The following is a 19,243-nucleotide window of genomic DNA, read 5'->3' as shown; positions in this document are numbered from 1 at the left end:
AATATTGTAATTAATGAGATTTGAAACACATATTCAGGGCCAAATTTGAGATCCTAGACACAGAATTGAAGATCCATTGTTTTGTTTTCGTTTTTTTTTAAAAGGGGAAGAGATAGAAGATTTAAAGCTTCCTAGTGTAAAGAATTAGAATTTATTTTTTATTTAGAAGTTTTAGGGGTTTTTTTTAAACCTCACACATGAGGCTGATTAATTTGGGGAGGCTGGATTTTGGGTAGGGGAATGCAGACCAGCTGAGCCATCAGAATGGATCATTTGCATTTGAGGTTGATTTTTTTTTTAACTCTATTCTTTCAGATACAGAACACCACAATTACTCAATCATTAGGGCTCCCCCACTTCTCCCGCCCCCATTTTGTTTGGGCACAAATTTCTCTTTCTAGAACCTGCATGTTATTCTTAGAAGTCTTTATCATTTTAAAACAGGCAGTTCATTATACCACCCTGCTCAAGCTCTAGATTGACTGTACATTTCTTTTATCCTAGTTTTTTCTCTAAAACATTAAGGTTAATAATGTCTATATTCTTACAGTGCATGGAACTTCAGAAAAGATTTCCATTTGCTATATAGAACAAAGAGATTACCTCTTTATGTTTAAATGAAAGCTAATCACAAATTTATTTGTATCACACAGAATACTTAGCATGTTAAAAAGAAAAATATTTAGAGTAAAATATTTAGAAAAATTTAAATAAACGATTTAAATATTAAAATATATATATATTTTTATTTTGCAGTAATTTTTCCAAAGGACAAAACTGTTCTATTATTTATTTATTTGATTCATAAACCTACTGAATTTATGAAAATAACATCTCCTTATATTCATATCACTTTTTATTCCAAATCATTTAACAGATATCCATGCATTAATACTCAATATACCCCAGCTAACTAGACTTTCCTAACTAGCTTTTTAAACTGGGTAAACTGAGTCCTAGAAAGATTCATTAGCATAATATGAACCATAAAGAAAATAGAACTAGTTCCAGGATGAGGACTCTGTGTTCCTGGCTGACGGTCCTGTTCCCGGACCACAAAGCCGCACCTCTTTCTCTCAGAAGTGACTATTCCACAGAGGAATGTGAGCAAGCTCTGAGATGTTTGTCACTCAAACTACTACTGTATGAAACCTCTTTCCCAAGCAGAACAGACCAGCGTGCTCAGATTCACAAACTGTTGACATACCATGTACCAAAACAATTGAATGAACAGAGTCTTTACAATTATACTTTGAAACGTGGTCTCTTATACCAGAATAATAAATGAAATGAGGCCTCAAATTAACACTATTTGACACACTGTCATTGGTTTAACATCAGTTAATCTGAGGCAATGACTGTTTTCTTAACCTATTGCCCTGGATTTTTAAAATCCCAACTTAGGTATTCATAAACACCAACGGGTTAGGAAAGATAGTGTGCAGATCTACCAGTTCTAAACAGTCCCATCACCAAAGTGAATACCTAGACTTTTTTAACACCATCAAGAATTTGAAATTTAGTGACTTGGAATAAAATAAAATCATCCTGATACAAAAAAAAAAAAAATTGAAATTTGGTGACTTGGAATAAAATAAAATAATCCTGACTACAAAAAAAAAAAAAATTCTGATACATAAACTGAAGATAAAGAAAAATGAAAAAAACAAGTCTACCTTGTATGACAATTTCACACACATTAGCACGTTTTGAAAAACAAATTTCAAGTGTTGCAGTGTTCTCTGGCTTGATTTTTGTCATTATATATTGAAAGTTACATAATAGGAAGCATACCAAAGAGTGTTCTTTATTCAAAAGTATTACTGTGTTTTTTGGGGGGTGCATTCCTAAATCTTTACAATGGTTTTTCACCTACTAAGGTTATGCCAACATGGTGTCTCTGCACTCTTGGAGTTGACATAAGCCCAGTCTCAAGGAGGCTGTGCAGCATTCCAGGCAGAACTGTTTCCTTCTGTTGGGAATAGAAACATAGGGGAAAAACAACCTATTACATTTGCTTTTCATAATTTTACAAAATAATTGGGTCCTCTTAACCAAGTGTGACAAAAAGGGAACATGACAAAATCTACCACTACTGTATTTTATTTACCTTGAAACAGTTTATGAATAGGGCATTATATTGTTTTAAGTTCTTCGACGGTATTAAAAATCTGTTTAAGACCAGTGCTGAATGTAGCCATTTCCAATAGTCAGGTAAAAGGTATAAACAATCTCATCAGGATCATAAACATTTGCCAAAGATATAGAAGGCGCTTTAAATATTTTATTTTTGGGTGCTCAAAAAAGTCTCCGAAACCAACTGGGCTCCATCCTATACATTGCAGTAAGTTCCCGAAAATTTATAAGTATTTTGTGGTAGTAATTGCTACCTGCTAGCATCATCATCATTAGGTTATACGGGTAAAAACCAAATTCTTCATTAGGTAAATAATTTTATAATATTATTATCATCAACTTCCCAAATTCATCAAATTATTTTCTCGAGCTTAAATTCTTGAGGCAGAAAATAGAAGGGTCCCCCTGCCAATGGTGCTGTTACTGACTACTACAAGGCAAATCCCCGTTAGCCTCACCCAACTTAGAGAACCAAGTTGTCCGTAGTTAACACTGGGCAGCCAGTGTTAAGAAAGTTAAGGAAGGATACATTTTTGGCTTATAACCTGCTACTGCTACTCTATGCTTACATTCATAATAGGATTTTTAGTTCTTTGAGGAGAACCTTCATCAGTGTCTATAGCTCTGTGGATATACTTAAGGCTAAAGTTGTTGCTACTTTCTAGGTTAAGGAGCATTTTGGCCAAGGAGACCAACCTCTGGAATATTCTTCTTTGGTACTATATTTGAAGCTGAGTTACCCAGAAATTAGGGGCTTTGGGTGCTCTATAACCATTTGCCCTGGCTTTTCGTCCTGGTCCAGTTTCCAGAAGTGGGGCAGACAAAGAGCTCACTCTGGTAATGGAGGTAGGTAGTCTGCAGAGAAGGGTGGTCAAGGAAGAACCTAGTTCTGGGCACTTTCTCCCACCGCTCTGGAAGAGTTGTCCCTATACCCCAAATAAGTTGGACTATTTCTTTTTTTGCCTCACTCATTGTGTCCTTTTAGGTGATGCTAGCTAGCTTTGTTCTATAATTTGGGTGTTTTCTTTATTTTACAGGAGCATTTATCATTTGCGGGATAAGGAGGCATATGTCACATCGATGTCTCGGGAATTTTCTAAAGGGTTGTGAGGAGGTGGGGGGTGTCGGGGAATAGGACTACATCCCATCACTTCAGCTTCTGCTAGTCAGTGCAGATCCCTTCAAAGGGCTTTACCATGTTACCTCCCACCTTCCCATTCTTTCTTTTACCTTTTCTTTCTCTCTCTTCTCCCTTCCCTTTTGTATTCTCTTCCCTTTAACCTCTGACAGATGACAAAATATGAGAGGAACAGGGAAGTTTAGTGGAGACATATTAATTTGAAACATATGAAACTACTATTTTTGTGAGTCAAAAATGGTTAACTGATGAAAATGTTACATGGTTCGGCATGCAAGAATTTTAATTCTTGCAAGCCATGCCACAGATTTCTTATGTATTAACAACACTAACATTAATCAAGCACTGTCTTAAGCGCTTTACATAGAGTATCTCAATTCTATTCACAATCATTTGAGGTAGGTATAATTATTAGAAACTGTTTGCAGTTCATACAACTAGTGAATAACAGGATTGTAATTCACTCCCAGGCAGCCTATTTCTTCAGGTCTTCTCAGGAATCTGATACACAGATTCTTCCAACCACTCTAGTTCCTTAACATTTACTCTTTCATGTACCATGATTCCAGGAGGGCAAGCTTCAGGTTGAATTAAAAACGAGTGGGACAATTCAAGCAGGGCTTATGGCTCTTGCTTCAGCATGGAAGCACCAATGAATTCTGTTCTTACAGCAACCCCCCTCTGCCATTAGGCAAAATCAGAAACACCAAGCCACACCCTGCTTTACTGCAGCCTTGTCCTTTATCAAGTACATCATTTCCTTCCATTTTGACTATTGTAAAGTGAATACTTCAGCTCACTTCAGATATTAAAAAGAAATGATTTGGTATGAATCTATCTTTTGATATTTAAAAGAAGTAAGTATTCTTATTTCTATTAAATTGGTCAGTTTATGTCTCTTTCCAATCTTCACCTTGTTTATTTCTCTTTCAGTCATCACAATTCCCAGATCTATTTGGCTGTGTGATCTGTGGTAGATAAACCCCCAAAACCAATATCTTTGTTTAATTCACATTCTTCATAGGAAAAGGGAGACCTGGAAAATGATCACATCACCATCCATTCACTGGATCACTGTAACTAAGAGCCTTACATCTAGAAATGGTCAGAAAGTTGTCCCCAGCATCTAAATCAGCAGACTGCAATACCTTTTTTTTTTTCTTTTTTTTCTTTTGAGGTTTTCCTTTCCTGGTGGATTCACTGTGACTTTTCCTCCTTCTCTTGTTGGTTTTTTTTTTTTTTTTTTTTTTTTGGCCTCACTTCCTCCTTCTATTGTTGTGGCTGTCTTTTTCCTCTCATCACTTTTCCTGTTGCCTTTCCAATTGGGTGGGGTCCCATCCAACTCACTCCCTGTCTGGCTCTAGAGTCTCTTTGGTCTCAGGGGAGAACAGTCTTGTGCCAAATAGTCCCAGTCCTAGGGCATCAGAAGAGAGATCCCAGAGACTAAGTATCCCTAAAGTTTTCCTGTATTGATTTTATATTAGAATGAAATCCAAGAATGCCTAATTAGGAGAAAGAAAAAAAAATAGCCTCATTTTCTTGGCCTCCTAGCGCAGACCATTTTGAACTCTGACAGCACCAACATCCATCAAATCAAACAATGAAATCAACTTTGGTTACTTAGCATAATAGAAATAAACTTGTAATATTCTATTAGTGAAGGATCAATGTCTCCTGTCTTGAAAATAAACATCAGAGCTTGGCCTAAACATTTATGTAGCAGCAGGAGACCATTATTTTGTGGCAACATTCGATTACATTGACATCGAGACAGATTTATTAAATTAATAAATAGTACACGATATTCAGCCTTTTAACCCTCACACTGCCCCCTTCACACGGTGATCTTCTGAAACCCTTCATACATATTTTTGACTCGTTATTATCTATAACCTTTATTTCTTTTTATTGTCAGTTTATACTTAATTTTTTAAATATCCATATTTTTCAGATAGAAAATGTTAATTGGTATAAGAACAAAGTTAATGAAAATAATCGAATTGTTGATTGTTAAAATATTTCACTGGCATAGTATTTGAAGAGGAAGTATCTCAGATATGCCTTTCAAAGTTCTGCATGTGGCTAACAGCAAAAGCCCATGGTTCCTGCTGCCTCTGCCTCTCACTTCCAACCTCGGGGCTTTGCCCTGGCAGTTTCCTCTGCCTGGAATGCTCTTCCCTCTGCTCTCTGCATGGTTGGCTCTTTCTCATTACTCAAGTCTACCGGAATGTCATTTTCACAGAGAAGTTTTCTCTGAGAGCCTTTTTAAAGTGCTTACTCTCCCATCCTCAGTCCTTTTTCATCTTGTTGCTCTGTTTTATTTTCTCAATAGTCATATATCATATCTGAAGTGTTTATGATCTGAATTATGCTATTGCATACTCCATGGTAGCAATGGTCCTATTATACTTCTCATACTAGATCCCTATGTCCCAAGACCTGGAACAGTACCAGGTATCCAGTGGTACTAAATAAACAAATATCCATTGAATGACTGATTGATTGACTGGATGAATAATGCTAAAGTGATCATACATAAATTATCTTAGATCCTAGCTCTCTTAGATATTTGTAACATATAATTTTTCCGTCCCTCTACCTCCCCACTACAGCCTGGGGGCTTCTTATATTCTTAGGAACAATAGTGATTGGATAGTGAGCATCAACACACCTTCAAGTTTTAGGCTTCTGTCTTACTCCAATTTATTGTTCTAACATCTAAACCAATTTAGCAGAATTTGGGTGAGCAGGACAGGAGAGAGAAATATTTCCTCCACTTTTCTATCATCACAGATATAACTTGCTTGGAGTTCCAAGTGGCTTAATATTGCTGACAATAAGGAAACAAGTAGCACACAGTCAGCAGATTAAGTTTTCAGTAATAAGCTTTCATCAAGTCACTCTCTTGCTCAGAAACCTCAATGCCTCCTCACTGCTTATAGGATAACTTTCACTCTCCTCAGATTTTTATCCAATCTGATCCATCTGGACTATAGCCTTCAGTACATTATAGTTATTTATACATGTGTGTCTTCCAACCAGAGTGTATACTCCTTGAAAAATAGACTATTTATTCACAGACATTTACAATACTCCTACATGTTGAGCTTAATATGAGGGAGTATATTGTTAAATAAGACATTTCTCTGTTTTCAAACCCTGAAACTCCTACCTCAGTTTCTGCTTTGCCTTTTGGAAGTTACAACCAATGTTTCTGGAATCAAATTTTACTACCCATAGCTGAAGTCTGACAACTAGAGTTTGAATTTCCTATTCCATTGTTAGCTGTATGATAGTAGGCAAGTCACTTAACCTCTCTGTGCCTCCATTTTATGAGCTGCAAACTGAGGCGATGTTACTAAGTATGTATTAGAGTATTATGAGAATTGAGTGAGAAAATGCCTGTACTGGGTTTAGCACGGAGCTTGGCAGGTCATATGTGCTTAGTAAATGCTTATGTATGTTACTTTCCTTGGTGGGGCTTCTCTATGCCATATATGGTCTGTAACCATACACAAATGTACCTGGCACATCTGTCAACACTGTATCACTTTGTACACGCTGTTGTTCCCCTAGCCGTGAGTGGCCTTTCCTACTCCTCTCTGAATCCCAACTCCCTTGAAAGCCATTCTCTTTTAAATAATTTGCATCATACATAATAATAGGCCACCATTTACTAGGACTTAACTTTTCCTGTGTCATGTCTCCCCAATGAGAAAAAGTATGAGGATAATGCTGTGATCCTATATTCATAGCATATACCTTTTAACTCTTATCTGAAGGTGATAACTAGAGAATATAATGCTAAATTCAACAGTCTATTTATTGGTAGCAGTTGGTCACTGTGACATCATTTCGAAATTCATAGATTCAAGGGCAAAAATGAGAATTTTGATATCAACTAGTCACATCTGCAAATAGGGAGTTTCTCTGATGTCTCTTAATTCCAGTGAAGAAATTCTTATCTTTAAATATTGATACAACACAAGTACTTTTCCTCATGGAATCAGCAATAGCAATGGGAAAAAAATTAGTCATCCTCCTCTTCCTAATAGGCCTACATATACTTCAAGACAGTCATCAACTAATCCCCTTCTCCCAAATGAACAATCAAAATATTTATTTGCATAGCTAATATCACAAACAGTCTAGGCAAACAGACAAAGTTGCTCTCCTGTGAATATACTATTAACTTGCAGTTCATGGTTTAGGCAACCCCTCTAGAGGAAATAAAAACATCTTTAGAGACTTATACTGGTCAATCAGCACTTAAAATGTTTCTCTAAGCTACTCCTGGTAATTAGAATCTTTTAAGCATTTATTGGAGGCAGAATGGTAATACTTCAAGTGACAATAGTATGGTCATCCTATAGAACAGTATAGAGCACCTACAGTATGTAGATTTGAGCAACACAGTATTTTGCTCAGCAGAGAAGGGGGTACAAAAATCTGTTAGCAGCAATAGCTACCATAAAGAAGTTTAGAGAAAAGTACAAAATTTTACTGAGTACTTACTGTGAGCTGGGCACCGTATAAGTATTAGAGATGTACAAATAACATTTCTTTCTTGGAGAAGCTCATAGACTAGAGGTACTCTGGGGAAGTACCTCTACCTAGAACTTGCTTAATGCTTAAATGAACCCTTGAAGAAAGAATAAGGCTTATCTTAATTTTAAAAAATTATTTAATTTTAAAAAAGTAGGGAAAGGCATTTCAATATGAGAACAACATGTACAAAGGCAAAAGGGAAAAAGACATCATGAACATCCTAGAAGCTGTAGGGAATTTGCCTGTAGTAGGGTGGCTAGGAGACAGTTGTGGAGATATAGCAGGAAAGTAGGCAACACTCATTTATTAATAGTTTTATGTGAGTACCATGATAAAGACTTTGGGTTTTAAATCCTTGAATAGTTGGGAAGCCACTGGAGGATTTTAAGCAGAAGAATGACTTGATCAGATTTGCAATTTAGAAAAATTATTCCGAAAGCTGTGCGAAGGAAAGAAAGAGGGGAGGCAGAGGCAAGTAAGTGGAGGGATTATCACAAGGAGCCAAAAGAACCTGTGAAAGAAAGACTCAAGCAAGGTACAGTAAGTGATGGAGCAAAGAAGTTTGTATGCGATCTGAGGATAGGGGACAATGGAAAGCATTTCAGAAGGCTAGGCAAAGGTTATTTATTTAAGCAAGTGCTTACAAGATTTATATTAATTAAATATTCATAGATTTTACATAAATAAGAGTTTACTCCTGATATCGCACATACAAGTCCTTTAATTGTAAAGTACTTCATGTGATAGGACCAAGTATCTTTTCAGTGAGAATATGTTTTTTTTCAATTACAGGGAAAATTGATAAGGAAATCAGCATTTTACTCTCTTCAGGTTCCTAATGTATAAAGAGTTTCCTATAGTTCTTTCCAACACACAAAACTCTCCAAACAAAAACAAAAATTAAAATTAAAATCACAACCAAACAAAAGAAAAATATTTTTTAAAAGATAAATAGATACATACATACTTACATATGCACGTACAAATGTAAATTTAGGGCAATGAACATTTCAAAGTTCTGGCTCAGGTCATTCAGAAAAGCCTCCAGACCCTATATAACTTGCCTGCTGTTGCCGGTGAGGTTCTTTGAAAGCAGAGTCTGAGATGAGTATGGAATACAATGTGTTTATTAGGAATTAACTCTGTGAAAGGAAAATGGAGGAAGTAGAATTGGATAGAGGAAGAAGTCAGCCCAGTGCAGGCCTAACAATGCCTCAGCCAACCTGGTGGAGGTATCTGGAGCAAATATCCACCAGAGTGCCCCGTGTCTGGGCAAAACAGCCTGGTTTTTATACACTCATCAGATGCCAGCTGCTTTGGGAGGGCATGATCTCCAGAGAACGGGGTCGTAGCAGCTGAGGTAGACCCTGTAAATGCCGACACTCCCCACGGCTGGGTAGCACGTTCTTTGAAAGGGGATCTCTGTGTCTCCCACTCCTGCACAATAGTGTTTAGGTGGAGCTTAAAGACAGAACCAGGCTGTCTTCCTGGCTTTGGTAGAACTAAATCTACATCACTACAGACACAGGGCTATATTTTCTCCCCGTAGAAGTGCTGTTTTCAGGATTATAGAAATACCAAAACAGTGTTGTGAAAAGAAGAATTCAAACTGAGTTTAAAATCATTTACTACTAATAAAATACCAGTGGGCATTAAAAAAAGAAAAGCAGAAAAAATTAATATTGATGTGAAGATATTGTTATCTTACTTTTCTGTATTTATACAGTGAAAATCACAGACTTAATAAAACATACAAAGCAATCATGTAACTTTATAGAACTAGAAGGAACATTAGAAAGTGTTAGAGTATTCCGACCTACGGGAGACAATTGTGGTTTCCTTTCTCCATTCAGTCAGCCACAGCTCCACCTGAAGGGTCTTTACCAAAACATTTAAATCCCCTTTGCTTGAGTCACTAATTGAAAAGTACTCATAACAGGAATACTGTCATATAGAAATTAGGCACAAGGTACAGGATGGAAAGGGAGATCATTTTAAAAAACAATAGAATGACTAACCTAGGAATAGCTATTTACTGTTTAGGATATCAGCCTTTTTCATCATGACAGAGCAAGCGGCAGAGAATGGTGAAGACCTTCAGTTTTGATTCCTGTATCTTAGTACTGTGAAGTGAGTTAATAAATTCCTCATCCCTCAGAATTTATCTCTATGGTTAAAACTCATTGATTTAGACCCCATAAATTTGTGATGTTGCAGTAACACAGTTTTAGTGTGTCATTCTGGCTGAGAAAACATTTTATAATGATTTTTTTTTTTTACCTGAAAAGAAGAGAATTACTAATGTTCTCCAAGCTAATCTTCGAATTCTGGGTCCAGCTGTTACTTCTACAATGTCAAGCATGGTCATGATCCATTCCTATGGGCCAATAATGACTTGAATTTTAAAAACTAATTGACTTAATCTTAACAAATATCATGTTTCTTATATCATACGAGTTATTTGGAAAATAATAAAAAATGATTACATAAAAAAAAAATCTATCACTGATTTGGATGTCCTTTTCTGCTCTTCTGTTGCACAAGGATGTTTACTCTAGTCCCATTTTAACCCCTCTCCTCAATTCATCTAATGAAGTTCTGCATTTCTGCCTAGAAGCCATGCTGAATACCAGAGAATCTTTGTCCATCCAACCCTAGGAAAAGTCAGATTAGTTCAATAAGACAGATTGTGAGAAGAGAGTGGATAAAGAGGGAAAGGAAGCTCAGAAATGGGTAAATAATAGTGTCTAAACTACACATAAAGCCACACCAGTTGCCCACAAACACTTTGATCTTAGAGTTTATTTAAACAAGCTGTATTAATTACCTATGGAAAATAATGCACTTAAAAGGTATCATCTTAAAAACTTTAAAAATTCTAACAAATCAAGTTAGATGCTTTGGTTTTCAGAATGTATGTGTCTAATGAACAATTATATTAGATGCCTTTAATTTTTCTTATCAAAAAGAAGATTTCGGTCTCAGGCACTGCATCCACCACAGTTGCCAGGGGAAGAGCCCTGTGGCCCCAACACCTTCATCTCACTAAACACCGTTAGCCATGGACACTGGATGCTGGAACCTCCACTACTGTCCTCCCTCAAAGCCAGAAACTTCCACTGCCACTTTTACTAGAAAATGGATCTGTGAACCACCTACTTCCTTTCATTGTTCTCTTCCAAACCAGTTTCTCCTACGAGCAAGGTAGATTGCCTGAGCCTGGGTCACACACTTGCTCCATTGCTATGAGAGAAGCTGGGAAAGTACATTTGGGGCTTCTCTATTGAGAAGACAGGATTCATACTGTGGGGAATTCCTCAAACATAGAAAGGGTGTTTAAAAGGTGGTAAGTGGCCACAAAAACCTAGGCATGAAAAGAAATCAAATACAAAGCTCAAAACTTGTGCATCAAGTTACTGGTAGTGACTGTTAAATTGTGCAATCACGGAACTGAGGGAAATATTGGTCATCCCGGAGGAGCCGAAGAGGAGTCGTTTGAGTGCTTCTTGCTGACATCTTTCCTTGTGCTCCAGACTGTTCCAGATGGCAGGAAGTCCCTGTTCAGGCCTCTGCCTGGGCCTTTCTCCAAGAGCTGACCCTCAACTACTGCACAGGGGCAAGCTGCCAGAGCAGCAGGGAAAGACGACTCACCTACACAGGCACAACCCGTTCTCGAGACATAACGATTTCAAAATTTAGCTGACACACGGTAGGGAAAACAACAGGTTTTCAAGCTTCTTTACTATGCATATACTAATTATTAGACGGAGGGGAACATTATAATTGAGTTATGAAACAACTAAATAAAAATAGAGTACCTGACAGAGAGTGTCTTTACATGACATTTTTACACAGGAATAAACAATGCATCCTTTGTAGAGCTAAAAAAAAAAAAAGAAACAGGGTTAGTTTTATTCTGTAAACTACAGTCTCTTGTTGTAACTAGACTAGTGCTTGTATTTGTTGACATCTTGATTTATAAAAACTTGAACAAGTTCAATTAAAAAAAGTTTTTGTTTTTCAAGCAACACCAGAGAACTGGGGCGGGGGGAGGAATACTCATGTCCCCCAGTGCCCCCAAAATGGCATATGCAAAAGCTTTAAAATTCTCTTTGTTCAACTCTGGGTCAGATTTCATGAAAAAGTAATTGAAATTCTTTTTGCTGCCCATTCTTCCGTGTGTGTACGGAAGCTTGTGTTTCTAATGAGCACCAAGAAGCTTCCTTCCACAGAACTTTACCTTCGAAAAATGAAATAACCTGTTTCTCTCAACTCTTCTCAGTCTTATTTCTCTGTTTTATTTACTCCCCGTCCTCAACCATAACAAAGAATTTGTGCTAATTAGTTTACTGTTGAAAAATTCAATCAATTGCCTAGAAATTGGTGGCACCTTGCTAAGCAGTCAAAGTAGGACCTAAAGCAGAGAAATGAAAGGTTCAAGTTCTGTTTTTATTTTTCAACTCTGAATCACTGTGGGAAAACCAAGAGTAATAGTAGCTCTGAAATGGCAAACAAGTGGTTCACCATGTATTTACAATAACAAATGTGTATAATACGCTTTGAGATCCTTTGTCTCAGAAGAAAAGTAACAAATAAAGATAGTAAAATATAGATAACACAATTTAGAAAGAGCCAAGTTCTCTTACAAATCTTATAAGTAAAAAAAAAAAAAAAAAAAAATGATTATCCAAAGTAGAGTTTCTGGTAAGAGAAAGCAACCAGATGATTTAAAGAAACTCTCTAAATTAGATACTAGTTGGTGTTACCTACAGAAAACTCCCCTTCCCCTGGTAGCCACTAAAACTCAAGGCATATATGACTGTGATAAAACAGTGCCCTTCCTTATGCATGTTTGCTTGTATAATTCACCCCTCCTGGAATAATTCATGACTTTTACCATTAAAGTAATAAACAATGGAGATTACTTTTAAAATGTACTTGTCAGTACAGCAATTTTACTAGAGGCTTTATTTTCAAGCAAATAGGGCAAGGAATTAAACTTAATTGCTGATCCAGGCTTAACGTGCCAGAATCTTCCAGATAAATAATATTTTAACAGGTTACTTAAAGTCAGTTCCTGAACCAAAGGGATTGAATACTGCTCAAGAATACACAGAATGCCATGAAATAAGTTAACAAATTACTCCAGTCCTGGAGCTGAGAAGGCCCAGAAGCAGACCCATGTTGCTGTTGCCCATGACCAGATACATGGTCTGCCCCGTCATCTGACACAGACAGTGGAGAAGTGTGGTAACTAATATATCCTGCCCTTTTGTGGAAAGAGACACTCCTGTTGTCACAGATGATGTTTTAGGCTTCATCAGCAGAGGCACGCTCTCAATTTGTGCCAGCGAGAATGTTAAGTGACAGATAAAAACTTTGGATCCAAAGTTGCTTGAAAATTTGAGGACATAATTTGCCCCAATTGCATTTTTTCCATATCAATCAGACTCCACTTGAAGCTCAAATGTGACAATGACCTATCTTATTCTGATTACCTAGTTTATTAAACATTGGGCTTACATTTCCCTCCCTTGATGTCTTCTTTGTGTTGGCCACTGAAACTGTTCTTCCATCACAGATGAGTTTTATAAAGAGGAAAAAAGTAAGTTAGAATTTATGATGTATTCTTTATTACCAGTGTTTGGAAAAATAATTTGGATTGAAGTGTTTTGAAAATAAATAAATAAGGCTTGAAGATTATTTATGGGTTTGTATCCTTGTCCCTATTGCAAAACCAAGTTACTTAAGAAATAATATGTATTTTTATATATACTTACTAAGAAAAGTCTTACTGTTTTCAAAGTGCTTTCATGTGATTATCTCACTAGATTCTCCTAAAATCCCTGTGAAATATGTTAAACAGGTATTATTTATTTTTATTTTCACATTATCATTAACCATTCCATTTTTCAGATGAAGAAACTGAGGACAGAATGTTGATTGATGTTCACAAATACTCAGCCAATAGTGGTAAACTTGAGACTAGATACCAGCTCTTCTGACCTATGATCCCAGATGCTTTCTACTTAGTTATCTGCCTTTGCTTTCTGGACAAGCACGTAATTCTTCGCTGGAAGAGTCTTACACGCAGTTATCCACTTCACAACCTGCTGTGTTCCAAAAATCTGTTGTAGAACTGAGAATGCATCGTCCCACTAGAACAATAATGCCTATATCCCTGTATCAATTCACAAGACCTTATATCTAACCTGCAAGAATTAAGTATGTTACTTTAAGAAAAAATATGTTTCACAGAAGAATTTCCCTCAAGAAAGTTTCATATATCCCCACTCAGAGATTCATAATGTACATTTGCATATTAAAGGCTCTAAGAAGTCCTGCAGGAAAGGAAACTGCTTGAAATTGTTCAGTCGAAAATTCATCAACCCTCTTTGACTTTGAAACCCTTTTATTGAGCAACAGACATTAACACCCAAAACTAGAGCTCCCCAAAACACACTTTGGAAATTGTTCCTATAGGGAAATATGTTGAGTTCCAATTTGAGATGTTAGGGGCATTTCTGCTGCTCCGAGGTTGGAGGTTACCTGAATGTAACACAGATACCGGTGATCATTCCCGTGATATCAGTCTGGGGCTAAAATTGGTGATGGACATTGAAGGATAAAGAACAAAACATTAGAGGATAGGAATGATTCCTGGGAACACTGAGATGAGAACAGGATGAAGGGTCTGGGGACACAATGATGGTGAGAGTGACAAAAGAGTAGCTCACCTGGAGATTTACCCTGTCTCCAACTTTCTTCTTTTTCAAATCCTGTGACTGCAGACACTACCCTAGAACAAACCAAGGGTAGGAAGCAGGGCCAAGGCTGGGAGAAGGAGGGGTAGACCCAAGCATTAACGGCTGTCGTGGAAGGAAAAGAGAGAGGAAAGGCATGCCAAACACCTAGTAGGAGTGACCAGTTTTCAGTTGTCATGCTCAGGAAAGGATGAAAGCTAGAGGCTATGTTTTTATAGCCTATGTCCTCCAGTAGTCAGATGACCATCCAACGTGTTATCCATACTGGGACATTTTTGGAATGAAAGTGATACTCTTAATAACTATGCAAGGACAACAGACGTAAACTAGGACTATCCAAGGCATACCAAGATATGAGTTCACCTTACCCAATATTAAATGATATCCAAGAGTATGGAAGAGTTATTTGGAAATGGTTCTTGTTCCTTTTGGAACTATGAAACATGACATTCAGAGGGGAAAAAAAGGATAGACAGAGGTGTATGTATTGACAATGTAAATTATAATGGGTTCCACTTTAAATAAGTTGTTTAGACAAAAATGTTTTCATGACCCCTTCAGCAAACATGTATTGAGCATCTAAGTTGTGAAAGCAGTATGCTTTTTGCTGTGGAGGTTGTAAAGATAAGCAGTACAGATTAATGTTCTCAAGCAGCTGCCAATCAGTAGAATAAATTAGGAGATGTACTCGAATGGCCAAGCTGCAAGTAAATGATGACAGATGGTCATAAGAGAGCTAAGAACAAAACACTGGGGAAGTTCTGAGGAGGGCAGAGCTAGGGAGGCCTTGGATATTTGGTGATGCTGGAACTAGGCTGTAAAGGACAAGCAGATTGTTAACACGCTTTCGGGGCAGGGAAAGGGCGATAGAGGGTTCCAGGTGACAAGACAGCACCAGCAAATATAGAGAGGAGCATTTTGGGGGTAGCAATGGTTCAATTTTGTAGGAGTGTAGGATTTGTGAAGATAAATAGCGGGCAATGAAGTGGAAGAAGCAGGCTGGGGCAAGCCTGTACAGGAACTTGAATATCAACATAAATTAAGGGAAAAAAATTAATTCAGGAAATGGTCAAAAGCTTTGGTTCTATAGTAGCTGTCTGGGATGACCACCAAGAATGCCAGCTCCTTACCACTTTGGACATCTTTGGAAATATTGGGGTCAACTCTGTACTTTCTCAGGGTTGAACTTAGAAAGCTGAAGAACTCAGAAACATTTGAGTTAAATACAACTATTAAGATTTCTTGTCAAATTTAAATTAGACAACCATATTAGTTTTCTATTGCTGGCATAAACATTACCACCAATTTAGTGGCTTAAAACAATAGAAGTTTATTATTTATAGTTCCGTAGAAGTTCAACATAAATCTCAATGAGTTAAAATCAAGATGTCAGCAGGGTTACTTCTTCTCTAGAGGCTTCAAGGTAGGGTCTGTCCCTCGTGGTTTTCAGCTTCTAGAGGCGGCTCAGATTCCTTGGCTCATGGCCCCTTCCATCTTCAAAAGCAGAACGGTAGAGGGAGCCCTTCTCACATTGCATCATTCTATCTTCCTCTTCTTCCACTTTCAAGGACCTTCGTGATTACACTGGGTCCACTTGAATAATCCAGAAGAATCTGCCCATCTATTGATTAATGACCTTATTCCTTTCGCCATGTAAGTAACACATTCACGGGTTCCTGATATTAAGATATGGACATCTCTGGAGGCTATTATTCTAATCACTATACCAACCGAGTAGTCAGGACCTTCCATGATTTTTTTGCTCTCTTCACTCCCTTTTGCCCCAGGCATGTGCAAACTATCTCATCCTTTATTCCTCAGAGCACCTCTAATACTCCTTGTTTTGTATAATAGACTTTCACTGAAGATTTGTGGATCACCAAGGGTATAGAAACACACTTCGATGTGAATATAAAACTTTTTTGCTTCAAAAGTTTTTATCTACAGGGGGTTTCTTTTTAACTATCTTCCCTCTGGTCTGCCTACTCTTTCCATCTCCAGGGACCATTTTTTTTCCACCCCATTATTCTGTTCTCCAAGCCATTGGCTTGCCAAAATACCTTCCTCCTGATCCTCACTGGAAATGGAAAATTCCTGTTACTTTATTATTTAAAGCAATTTGGCTTGTTTTATCTCAGCCTGTCCCATCTAGCATATGTCCTAGTCCTTCCCTTTCATTACTAAACAGATCCATCAGCTTTTTTCTGTCTGTAGTCCATTTTAATTCTTTTTAATAGTAATAATTTTCTTCTCCCTACATGCTATTAGAGAAGACTTTAATACTAATTTTAGAAAGAACATCCCCTTTCCACTACAGGTGGGCAAAATTCTGCAATACAAGGACTAACTGGACGGCGGTTTACGAAAACGTGAAACCAACCTGTGGTGGTGAAATTAGCCTGTCTCTAGGAATCCGGAGACCGGGGCACTGATTCTGTTCCTCAAATGACCTGGTGACTTTGGGCAAGTCACAACCTCTCTGGGTCACCATCTTGTCGTGTATAAAACAAGAAACTTGATTTAGAGTTTCTCTGAGTTCCAAAATTCTAGTTCACTGGAATTCATACTTTGCACTTTCTTTACATAGTGTGTGGCTCTTGGAGAAACCAGCTCCTGGTGAAATGGATCATGTTTAGTCAGTGGGTCACTCCTAAAAATTTAGAGGATTTTGATGAAACGATGAAGCTGGAGTTGTGTATTAAAAACATACTTTCTAGTGCTGCAGGGATCTCTGATCCTACTGTAAATACCTCGTTAAATGTGTGGAGTTTATGTATGTAGCCTGGGGAGTTTATTTGACATAATAAGCAGTTGGAAGCAAATCAGTGTCACAGGAGCTTTGGGGACTCCCAGAAACTCTACTACTGTGATAACTTGTGTGTCTAGGATTACATTCGATTCTGGGACCTTAAGTTTGTCTTTTATTTTTGAAAGGTTGAAATGGTAGCCAACCCGTGGAAGCCACAACGATGGACCAACAATAAAAATATGACAAGACTCAGTGTTTTTTAAGAAGGATTCATCTAGCAGTTAGGTATGGGATGGAATGGAATAGTGGGTGATAGGCAGCAGGAAAACCAATAAAGAGACCGTTGTGAATGTTCAGGCATAATAAAAATGTAACAGGATGCTGGATGGGACTTTTCCTGTTGTCTCAGGGCTTCCGCCAAAGCACTGTGACTGAGGACAATAGGCAATAAGAGTTCACACATTCTAAAGACAGTTGCTAAATGTGGGCAGGACGTGCTCACCGGTTCTTTGTCCATTCTATCATGTGCCTCTTCTATATAAGAGAAGTTAGTGAATTATTAAAGAGAACAGTCTGGGGTGAAAGGCAACTTGTAAAATGGAAAGTGCTACTTTCCACTTGGTCTTTCCTCTTGAATCGCATATTCCCTGGAGTTTGCGGAATAGAGAGGCTAAAACTTGACTCACCTGGACATGGACAGGGACAGAGAGAGCACCAGCGGGAGGGCTTGCCCTTCCAGAATTTGATAGGAAAAGGTGATGGATTTCCCATAAGCCAAATAGATAGCATGTCAGGTAGGCGGGTTCCGGGACTGCATGCCAAGTCAGAGTGTCACTTTCTTAGGAGAACAGAGCAAAGTTTAACATTCTTGACAGCAGGAAGGTAGGTGGAGGAGTGAGAGTCTCAGAAGAGAGCTCTTAAGTGGTCCTTGAAAGAGATGGTTAGGGTTGAACAGTTGCTAGAGCTGAGGCTGTCTGAGAGACTGTGCCAAGAGAGAACCCAGAAAGCAGTACAAGGAGCACCATCTCCTTTGGTCCCCTCACCCCTTTCACACTCCACCCCCAACCCCAAGGAATCAGAAGCTGGTGACAGAGAAAGTAGAGCACAGAGGGACAAGGAAGAGACTCCCTACACTGTTGCTCCCTACGCTGATCTGTGGACTCACTAGCCAGGCCTCAGGAGGGAGAGGAAAGAAGCTTTAAAGTAGATATGAAGTGGAAGTTTTGATTTAGATTGGACTGGACTTTTTAAATTTTGATAACGAGACTGTTGTCTAGTATTCTAAAGGAAAGGGCACAGAATTTGTCGGAGGTCGAAAAAGGAGGTAAGACAAAGTATCTCTGAAAGCAATGAAATTTAAAAATAAAGCTATTTCCTGCTTGTACCTTATAGTGCACCTCCTATAACAAATTGGTATGACACCAATAGTAAACAATGATGATAATAACAATAATAATAATCATTTATGAAATGTTGACAGTGTGCCAGACTCTGTATTAAATGCCTAAAATAAATTATTTCATTTAATTCTTAAAACAATTTTATGAGGTTAAATGTAACCCCATTTAACAGATGTTAAAACTGAAGCATAGAGAGGTTAAGTAATTTGTTGTAAAATGTAGTTAATAAGTAGCTTATTTTAGACTCCACACCTATTTTGGGCTAGAAAAGTGTGGCAGTTACACAAGAGGAAAGAAGCAAGAAATTAGTGAATAAAATACCTGTGCTAATAATTCTAATCCAAAATGAATTCAAAATTGATAAAATGCAATGACATAATTTATATACAATGATAATAGCAAGTATTGTACAACCCACAAATAACATTTGTTGTTAAATATAACTAGTAAATGCCTATCTAAAATTCCTTGCTTTTGGTGTGTTGTTTTGAAATTAGTGCTCTTTAAT

The sequence above is a fragment of the Rousettus aegyptiacus genome, unplaced genomic scaffold (genome assembly GCF_014176215.1).
Source record: "Rousettus aegyptiacus isolate mRouAeg1 unplaced genomic scaffold, mRouAeg1.p scaffold_m13_p_8, whole genome shotgun sequence".
In the NCBI taxonomy this organism is placed as follows: domain Eukaryota; kingdom Metazoa; phylum Chordata; class Mammalia; order Chiroptera; family Pteropodidae; genus Rousettus; species Rousettus aegyptiacus.
This window is presented reverse-complemented; position numbering follows the sequence as displayed.